Here is a 10,417-nt window from a genome sequence, read left to right as displayed (position 1 = left end):
CCCCCCCCCCCCCCGAAAAATCTTACCATTTTACAAATCAAATACTTATTGGGTTTTCTAGTAAACATGCTGCTTTAGAAAAAAAGGAGAAACACAGTTGTTATTAAAAAACACCAACAGTTGATGGTTCTATGAAGAAATAGGTGATAAATTAAGTTAATCTCCATCAGGATTACTCTGCAGCTGGGATTTAGGTAAATTGAATCAGAGGCCTGAATAGTGACAGTGAATATCTATTAGACTGTAAACAGAATAATAGGCTCTGTGGATTTTAATGAATGAAGTGAATGGCTGAACTCTCACTGTTTAGGGATGGCATATGGTTAGTGATGCATACAATATGCCAGGAAGTGCATATAATATGGATGTCTTAATGGATAGAATCTTGATTACTAAAAATAAAGAATAAATAGAGAATTTTCCCTTACTCAAAATCATCTGTTTTTATTAGCTTTAGAAAGAATGCATTTCACTTGATTTTTTATCACTATAATAGATAAAGATGACATGGATATAGATAAAACATCTAGAATATTGTTTAACATTTTATGCTTGCAGTCTGCATCAACAGTTTAGAATAGTTAGTTTAAATGATTGATCCTATGTAACCAAATTGCGAGTTATAACATGTTTCAGCAGCTGCATGTAGAATCCTACTGGGAGACATATCTGTAAGTCTGATTCACATAACTAATGTTATTGGTATTATTTATCTTTATTATTTGCTTTCTCATAGTGCCTAGAAGACCTGCTTATATAATTTGGACTCCACAGTATTAGACATTGTACAAGCAGAACAAAGTGATGGTTCCTGTTTCAAAGACCTTAAAATCTAAGTATTATAGGATGGGTACAGATGTACAGAGCTTGGCAGGAGGTGACTTTTCTATCCCACCAAAGTTTTCTTATTCTACAGTAGGACAAAACCAGGAGCTTTCAGAATGGAGTAAGTTCTAGGAATAGCCTGCAGTTTGGGGCACTCATGTGAGGTGAGAGAGACCCAGGTTCAAGTCCCTGATCTGAACGAGACCGAACAAGGATGTGAACCTGACCCCCATCAGGGGCCTGGTTTAACAACTGGGCTAATATAGTGCGGGGTGCCTGCTACATTTTGCCCAGAATTCCTCAAACCTTCCTTGTTAACTGATATGTTTCTACAACAAGTTTGTTGTAATAAATCAACATTATCTGAAGAAAACATTGTGCTGAAAAATGCTTGACCAGTTCTAATACAAACAGACTGAAGTCCACAGTGGTAATGACACTGTATTCATCAGAATGATAGACAGCAGTCCAAATACACCAGCCGCCTAACTGTTGTCAAGATTTCTGAAGATCTTAAGGAACAAATCTTAAGGAGGTATTTGAAGGAAAGTAAACATTTCTGCATATGTTTATGGAATGCTTCTCCCAAAAATGTAGGGTAGAATGGGAGAAAACATAAAAAGTGCATGTTTGAAAACTTAATGAATGGGCAACAGGGACTGGTATCTTGGGCCCTTCAGAGGCAAGAGATGACTCCTGGATAGTAAACAGATTATGGGTAGGGTAGGGGTCTGCTGTGGAGGGGTTTGAAAGTGAAGTTTGTAAGGAGGATGCAAAGAAGAAGAAGAATGATCAAAGCAATTGGCTAGGAAAAAGTTCTTTGCTGAAACATTCTGAATAGATATGAGCATGGCAAAATTACATTTGTCAAAGGCAAAGGAAACTGGGGTGCAAGATAATGAAAGTGTGCAAGAGTTTTAGATGTATGGATGGCTAGAAAAGACTATATTCTAGGTCACTGACAAAAACTGAAGTAAAGGCACAATAGGATCTAATCCACAATCCCAACAGCCAGGCCTCTTGCCATGCCATATGTGCATGTCAGGAGGCACAATTGTGGGATCAGATCCCAGTCATGCCCTGTTGCCAATGCAAAGAGAATTTGGGATTGGGATCTCAGGCTCCTCCTGGACTGGCAAACTACAGTCTGGGTGCCCAGTCCGCCCATGGTTTGGAGTGCCGGTTAGATGACTGGAGCTCCCAGCCTTGAGAATGCATTGGAGCCCTTTACTCTGGTGGGCTCCCAAGGCTAGGAGGGCCAGTCAGTTTGCTGATGCTTTCAGGCCCAGAATCTCATTTCTTATTCCGTGTTTTATTGAACCATTATTGCATGAGTGTGGGTCTAGGTTATACTTTAGACTTACTACTTAAGTGCAACATCTGCTCGGGGCCCTGGAGTGTTATGCATTGACAGACTCTCCAAGACTCAGACATAGGCGAAATGTAGGTATATAGAGAGACATCCAAGCTAAAGAAAATAGCCAGGTCAAAGGTCTAAGTTACATGGAGGTGATGGTGTTGTCCACAGTGATCAAGAAAGAAAGAAGATAGCTGGGAGGACTTGGGTGGTAAGATTAAAAGCTCTATTCTAAGGAGTTTGTGCTTTAACTCTATGGCTAGGGGCACAAGTTGCACATAAACTGGTTTAAGTAATCAGAAACTGGATTAAGACCTGTAACAGAAACTAATTTGAAAATGGCTGAAACCAGTTTGAGATATAACTGGTTGAATGTAGTATCAGACTTAACTGATTTGGGTCAAACCTGTTTATGGAACTTCTGTCCTAGACCCCTTCCTGTTTTAAGTTAAATTACAGTTCCCCCAGCATCCCAGCATGCTTTTCAGCTCTGGGCTGAGCTGTGTGTGCCAGAGAGCAGGGCTGGCCCTGCCCCTCTCCTCCCTAGCCAAGCTCTGGCTGGCTATGAAAGAGGTGGAGACTGCAGACACAGCAGCATCTGCCAGGCTTCCCCCTGCCCCTCACCCACTGGCTGCTCTCTGTTTAAGCAGGGACCCCAGTGGCATGGACCCCAACTGGCATCTGGCCATGCTCTCCCCTGCCCCCACTCCCTTGCTAGCTAATGCTGAGAGGTGTCTGTGTGTGTGTGTCTCCAATTTCATTGGAACAAAGGCAGACAGCTAGTGGGGTACAAATACAAATGCACCCTGCAGATAAGAACACCTTGAAACTACTGAAAGAGATATTTTCTAGGACTGTGTGAAATTTTGGCAGCCATTTCATTTCAGAAGTGTTTCAGGCCATTTCAGCACCTGAAAGACTGAATCTAAATGGAAACAGAAGGCTCCAAAACATCTCTGAAATAAAATGAGGCATCCCAAATGTTTCAAAAAAATTTGGAGTTTCAGATCCGGGCTTGCAGGGAAACAGCTGTACACTGCTGCCCTGCCACGCGACTCGGCTTTGCAGGGAGCAGAGATTTGTGCCAGGGGTCTCCTTACTGCTGCTGCCCATCCCACACTGCCCCAGTGATGCGGGGCTGCATGGGACAGACAGTGGCAACAAGGAGACCCCATCATGGATCTCTGCTCCCTGTGGAGCCAGGTCACATGGCAGGGCAGTGCTGGTCCCTGCCACACGAACTGGATCTGCAGCCAGCAGAGATCTGGGGCAGCACAGGGTGGGCAGCGGTGGCGAGGAGGCCCCTGGTGCAGTTCTCTGCTCCCTGAGGAGCCGAGCCATAAGGCAGGGACCAGCAGGCTTGCTCACCACTCTGTGCTGCTTCCCTGCCCCACATCCTGGCATGACAGGGATCAGAGATCTGCTTGGGGGTCTCCTCACCTGCACAGAGGGCAGTGGCTCTCCCCTTCCCCTGGGTGAGCCACCCACGGCCCCATCCTGCTCCCCGCTGGGGCCCTGCAGCCCCCGGCCCTGAGCTCTGCCCAACCGGGCAGGAGGGCTGTGCGAAGTTTGCAGCCCATATGAAACAGATTCAGAGAAGCCAAATCTCCACAACAGATTTGGCCAAAACAAAACAGGACAGTGACCCGAAAAACCAAAATGAATCACTGTCCTCTGAAACAGCCAAAACTGAATGGAAACACAGCCATTTTGCATAGCCCTAATGTTTTCTTTTGTAGGGCTTGATGGCCTGATAAACTTTGTGTTCTGATAAGCACACAACGTCTGCTGGCTCCAACCTGTCAGTTCTCAAAAGGGTACAGAGAGGTGTGAGAAATTATCTGATTTGCAATTAATGCAACTTGTGAGTGCTGTCAGTTTGCTGCAGGCAGTATGAAGCAAGGAGAGGGAAATTGAAAAGCTCAGTATCATCAACAAATGCATGCATTCCCCACAAACATTCCCCACCTCTTGAATGGCAACTGCGGGAAAGCCTGGCAAGGGCTGCTTCCCCCTCCAGGCACACCCTGGCTGGGGACTGTGGAGGCCAAGTTGGGGGTTTAACCCATCCCTAATCATAGCGTCCTGCCAGGCTCTGGCCATGCCCCCCTCAGCTCAGCACTGTGGAAGGGAAGGGCTGGCTCACCTTAGCTCCTCCTGGCTTCTAGCCTTAGCCACTCCAGGCATGTGCCTGCATTTCCTGAATCAAAAATGAATGTCTATCCACTTGCAAATTGGTTCAAGCTCTGCAGGTTAGACTAATCTGCAAAGATTGAATTAATTTGGGCTCAAGCTTTTTGAATGTCTAGCCCTAGCCTATGAGTCTTGAATAGATGTAGTTGAATGAAAAGCATGGTTGACTGCATCAGAGATTCAATATTTTGTTCTGCAGCATCTCATATTTTTCTCCTATGGAAACTTTTCTAGTATTTTTATTTTCAAAACAAGGCCTGACCTTCCTTTTTTGCTTTTTGCTCCCTGCCCAATCTGCTTGTCCCAGGGGCACAGGACCAGATAAGGGGGAAGCCTCGTTCAGAGGCAAACCCCAGACCAAAGTAAAAGAAGAAAACATACCTGTTGCAGGGGTCTGGAGGAGCGAGGAAGCGTGCTGTGGAAAATCAGACGTGCCCATCAACAGCTGGGGCTGGGTAACATCATGGAGAGACACAACCCAGTGAAGATAAAAGTCAGCCCTGGAAGCACAGAAGGGAGGATGCCAAGGACCGAAGGAGCAGCAGGAAACCGCAGGGTTGAGAGCATCCAGCCGCTGTGATCGGCAGTGACAACCAGAGCTGCGAGGGATTCCTGAGCCGGGGAAGACTGGCAGGGATCAAAGGAGCTGGCAGGGAGACTGGCAGCGGCGGCGGCAGCCGAAGCCGTAAGGGATCCCCAAGCCAGGGAGGGCTGGCAGGGACTGAAGGAGCTGGCAGGGAGGCTGGCAGAGGCTGCGGCAGCAGGAGCTGCAAGGGATCTATGTGCTGGAAAAGACCGGTGGGGAATCAAAGGAACCACCGGAGAAGTCAGCGGCAGCTACAGCGAAAGCCAGCATGGTAGCTCCCATCAAAGGCAATGGGTGCTATGGCTCCAGGGTGGAGGTGGATCCTGGAGGGAAGGGGAGAGGGACCCCGGCTGGGGTGAAGGCACGGACCCCAACCCAGAAGGCACACTAGCCTGCGGGCATTAGGGGCTAGGGGAATACCGGACTCTCCCTGTGGGTGCTCCTCTTCCTTTTGTTCTTCCTTTTGCCACACTTCCCTGGTAGTCGCGTTGTTAGTTTCATTAATTTGTTTCATGCTGGGTCATTTCAGGTCAAAGGGTTTATTTATGGTGAGGATATCGATTGTGTTCCCCTTAAGGGCTTATCTATTTCAGTTCCCTGGTGACAGCAGATTAGCAGAGCTCTTAGTACTAGGCTACGGTAGTTGGGACTTCATCCAAGGATGAGAAAGGAACCATGTGAGGACCAACAGTATCAGACATAGAAGGCTCAGGGCATCAAAGAGGAGAAGCGCAAAGGCCAAGAGTCACCAGACCATCTGCATCCGGCCAGGGCCCAGGTCACTCATCTGCAAGAGGGGACATGGGGACCGGAGAAGACATCATCAGGGGATAACCACAAAAGATTCGGAGGCTCGTTTCAAAGGCTGGCGCATGATCGGGTTATAAGGGAGGTTGGAGCCCCGTGAACGTCCTCCAGGACACGTGACAGCTCTGGAGACATCCTCAAAGGGGACCCCCTTCACTGAAGGACCATTCAAAGTTGTGGCAGGTGAGTTTGGGGGTTACCCTGAAGATAGCCAAAGTACCCTCTGGGGTCTACATGAAGGTCTCTGGTGAGCAAGGTCAGCGGCTCAGGCAAAGGTGGCGCAAGAGCAAACCATTGAGAGGAGATAGGTGCACTGCTGTATGCCACACACAGATGCTGCCACAAGTTAACCACTCCTGCTTTATTCCACAGTCTACAAAACATGTCAGTTTATAAATACAGATTATTCATATCTTAAGCTAATCAAATTACTCAGATTTTAATATGATGACCTTTAAAATACATTTAAATATTTTTAATTATCATCAAAAGTTAGGCTTGGACATAATTTTTTATTTTCAATTATATGCTGTAATAGCTTATCATGATAGGTATAAATTGTTGCTATGTAAAGTCTGTTACTATTACTTTTAAATTTCAAAGTACATTTTTTCATGTTCTAAATACTGGAGACTTACTTACATAAGTAAATTGGTCAGGGTATATGCTATGTGGATCTCTGTAGGTGAAATTCTAAGCAGCTTTCTAGACTGTGTATTTCCATTTTGGCCTGACCTATCCTATTTTCATAAAGTTGGAATGGGGAAAATGCCACCTTCCATGTGATTGGGATCTGTGGAATTGGTTTGGAGGAGAGAAGCAGATAGAAAGGAGTGTTCTGCCTCATGCACCTGTTGGTACTGTTTCTTGCACTATAATCACATCCACTGCAGGGCCTACTCCAGCTGTAAACTAGGGCTGTGCGAAATTTTGCCACCAGTTTTGTTTTGATGCTGTTTCAACCTGTTTCGAGGTCGAAACAGCAAAGTCAAAATGAAACAGATATGGTTGAAACAGCCTCGAAATGAAACAAGGCAAGACTGAACATTTTGTGGTTTTGCCCATAGGCTATAATGGGGAAGATCAAAACAGCCTATAACTTTGTTATTTCTAGCCAGATTTGGATAAAACTTGCTGAAATGGTAGCCCCTTCTGAGGGCATAAAGCATGCCAAGTTTCAAGAAGATAGGTGGGGGGGGAGAACAGAGAGACTGCACCCAAAACTCTTGAGAGCCAAACTTGTGTAATAAACAACCTAGAAAAAAGTAGGAGAACTGAAAAGTAGTGTGGGCCTGCTCCAAATTGTCGTTTGAGGAGGTTTTTTGGTTTTTGGTTTTTTTGCATTAATAGGTTACCAGCTAGAGACATTCCCTGTAAAATACCTCCAACCCCATGTAAGCTGCCTCATTTCCAATTCTGAGAGAGAAATGCCACCTTGTATATAATGCCTATCTCAAGTTATTTTTAATCAGGAGGTTCCAAGGAACCAGAAACTACAGAGACAAATTTGGGCTGAATGAAACCTCTTATTCAACAGTTTGAAATATGACACATTTGTAATCAAAATAAGAGAAGAAAAATCCCAGAGGCAGCAAGGCATGATTTCTAATGTTGATGGGGCAAGTCTTCTAGTTCTTAGAGTTTTAAAACTCTGTCTGAAACTAAGGAGAATCAGCATGCGCCTGAGTAGATGCTACAGGATTTATACTGCCTGATAATCAGTAGTCAGAATGTTTTACAAAGTAGAGAGTAAAACCATGAGGAACTTTTCTGTAGCTCACAGATGGCTTGGGGAACAATACAAAAGCCAAAAAGACAAAGAAGCTCAGTAGGACTGGTTGAACCATAGGGCTTTGTGAAAGAAGTGGGGTTGAAGGCAGAGAGGAAAGGACAGTGCTTATTCCACTACTTGCTGAGAAAATGTTCAAGGAGTGTAAAAGAATTACCTGAAGAAAAGGTAAACAGCTAAGAGTAAAAAGTAGGAAACAGACGTTTCCATACCATGTCACAGGCATGTTCAAAAATCATGTTTCAAAATCTTGCAGTGGTTATTTGTGAATAACATGCCTGCCTCCTAACTACTGTTAGAGGTTGGCTTATATTGGCTCTGAATCACAGTTCCTTTCCTGGGATCCTGGTATGTCAGCTCTGTACTGCCATGTATGTATAGCTGTAATCAGCAAATATGTTTTAGAGTTTGTAACAGTGTAGACAGTCTATACTTTTAAGAGTAATCAACAGCACTTATTGCCATGACATCCTAAGGTTTATCTGAGTTACGAAAGTATTTACAGAAAGTGACAGTGACAGTGACAGAAAGTGAAGTGACAGAGAAACTTAAAGGTCTCATGCTTCCCAAGTTCTTTTATGTATGTGCATCCAAGTTTCTGGGTGCCAAGTTTACAATCCAAAGGGCTGACTTTCAGTTGAAGTCCAAGGGGACCATGAAAGTTGAAGACTTATGGAAAGTAGGCCTTGGCTGTCTCAAGCTAGGCCTGTAGACTTAGTCCTTTAAAAATGTCGCCTTTGGTGAACTCCCCGATTCATCACTCAGTGAGTCTGTGCCAGAGCTGACACTAAAGCGAAAATTGATCTTATTATTTAACTGCAAGACCTTAATAATAAATAACATTAATAATAAATTAATTTTATATCAAATGGGGGGGAAAAAAACTTCTCTAATGCCCACATGGCTTCAAAGTTAGTCTCCAGAAGACAGGGATTCAAAGTCCACATGTACAGCCTGGATATTAAATACCATGGAATATTCAAGGTAGTTATCTTTTGTGGTATAAAGAATTATCTATTACAATGTACATATATTAATTGAAGAGAACTAGAAAAATCTGACATAATATGCAAAATAGCAGAATGAACATTATTCTCAGATTCTGAACTTTTTCATTTCCTGATTTTTTTTTCCTGGCCATGTGCTTTTTAGAAAGTAGAATTCTATTTATGCAATCATTGCTTACAGAATTGCTTATGTACATTTGTGACATAGTTACGTTTACTCTGAATACAAGGCAAAGACTGCACATACAGATGTTCTTCAGACAGATGCAGAGTCACTTCTGTGAGTTAACATGGCTGTTGAATGCATAATTGTAGGCATTCTGATGATCAAGTATCCTCACTGAGGTTGTCCTGCAGTACAAGGATACGAATCCAATGAGGACAGTATAGATAGGATGTGGAATCTGTCCCTGGAAGATGTTAAGAACAGAGGGATGGACTAGACCTCTCAAGGTTCATTCCAGCCCTATCATTATGATATATTTTGAATAGAAAGAAGGTTAAAACCTCAACCTTTCCTATGGAGGATCCATAGTTTCTGTACAATATTTCAAAGTTATCTTTGTGCATTAAACAAGTGTGATCCCTTGTTTAAAAATAGAAATACTTTCATCCTTTGAGGTCTCAAAACCTGCAAAAGCTGACTTGCTAAAAACAAAGGCATAATTTGCAGAGATCAAGAATGCAAAATTTCTATCCCAGAAGTAAATATTTCAGAGAGAGTAAAATACAAAGTTAGTAATGGAAGTTATTTTGGGAAGATAACTGTAAGCAGGCTAGTTGATAGCTATGATATCTATAGAACGAAGTGAAAATTATTATTCCAACCTCTTAAGAAAGGTTGGATATTTGAATTATTACATTATACTTGGCCTACTAACAATTGCACTAATGTGTTGTAGATCCATTTTCTGGAATTAATCAGGGATTCCTTCCACAGTCAGCTAGTAGAAGATAAGTGTGTCCCACAGGAATAAATCTGACAGTAACATCTAAGCTGGGAAAATGACCTGAGCAAGAAACTATCCTCTAGATTTGAGACAAAGGAAAACAAAAAGGAAAACAAGGGCTAGTATTGCTAATAGTAATAATAAAGGCATTGTCATCATACATCAATATGGTATTAGGGCTAGATTGTTCATTGACTTCAGGAGGAGGTTTTTCTGTAGAACTTAAAATTTAAAAACACGTAATATTTTAAAACAAAAAAAATGCGAAATGCTTATTTGGAAACAGACTGAGATCTGAGAATGAGATCTTAATCTTCAGCACAGTCTGTGTTAGACCTTTTACTAGATCAGAGAAGAGTATTTAGCCTCATTTCAGTATGGTGTTAGAAATTGTTTAGCTACTTAAATTCAATTTGATGATGTTTTCTTGTGTCGGTTAAAGACTTTATCTAGGTGAGATCTTTGATGTGTAGTGTGTACTGACACAGATCAAAACAATCTGCAAGCACTGTAATAAATGTGTATGTTTTTTTCTAAAGCTGTTTTATAGCAGATGATGAAGATTAAAAAAAAGCACAGAAACAGGGAAAATGGGACTTATTCAAGCCTCTGTTCAAAAGAAAATCTGGATCTATAACCAGGAATGATGATATTGCTTAATAAAAATAAGGAGCCACATTTTCAAAAGTGGCTGGTGTTTTTGAGTGCATCAGGTTTTGGGTGCCCAGTAAAAGCTGAGAATGTGCTGTGAATCCATCCACTATGATAAAATAGATCCTTTTAGGATAAGTCAAGGAAAAAATATAATTGATGTACATTTTTCCTCTTCATGTTTGCTGTCAAATGTAATAACTGGTGGGAGTTTTCTGTGTTTCCTTATCTCCTTACCAATTCCACCCTTCA

General features: G+C 42.8%; 1 protein-coding gene across 5 annotated transcripts in view; it reads left to right on the top strand.

The window, feature by feature from the left end:
* The window catches only part of CNTLN (centlein), a 474,592-nt gene that overhangs the window by 442,294 nt on the left and 21,881 nt on the right, over positions 1-10,417 (top strand). The gene's annotated exons all lie outside the window — the stretch shown is intronic.

This window comes from Gavialis gangeticus, unplaced genomic scaffold, assembly GCF_001723915.1.
Source record: "Gavialis gangeticus isolate Ggan-Ray unplaced genomic scaffold, GavGan_comp1, whole genome shotgun sequence".
NCBI lineage: Eukaryota > Metazoa > Chordata > Crocodylia > Gavialidae > Gavialis > Gavialis gangeticus.
This window is presented reverse-complemented; position numbering and strand designations above follow the sequence as displayed.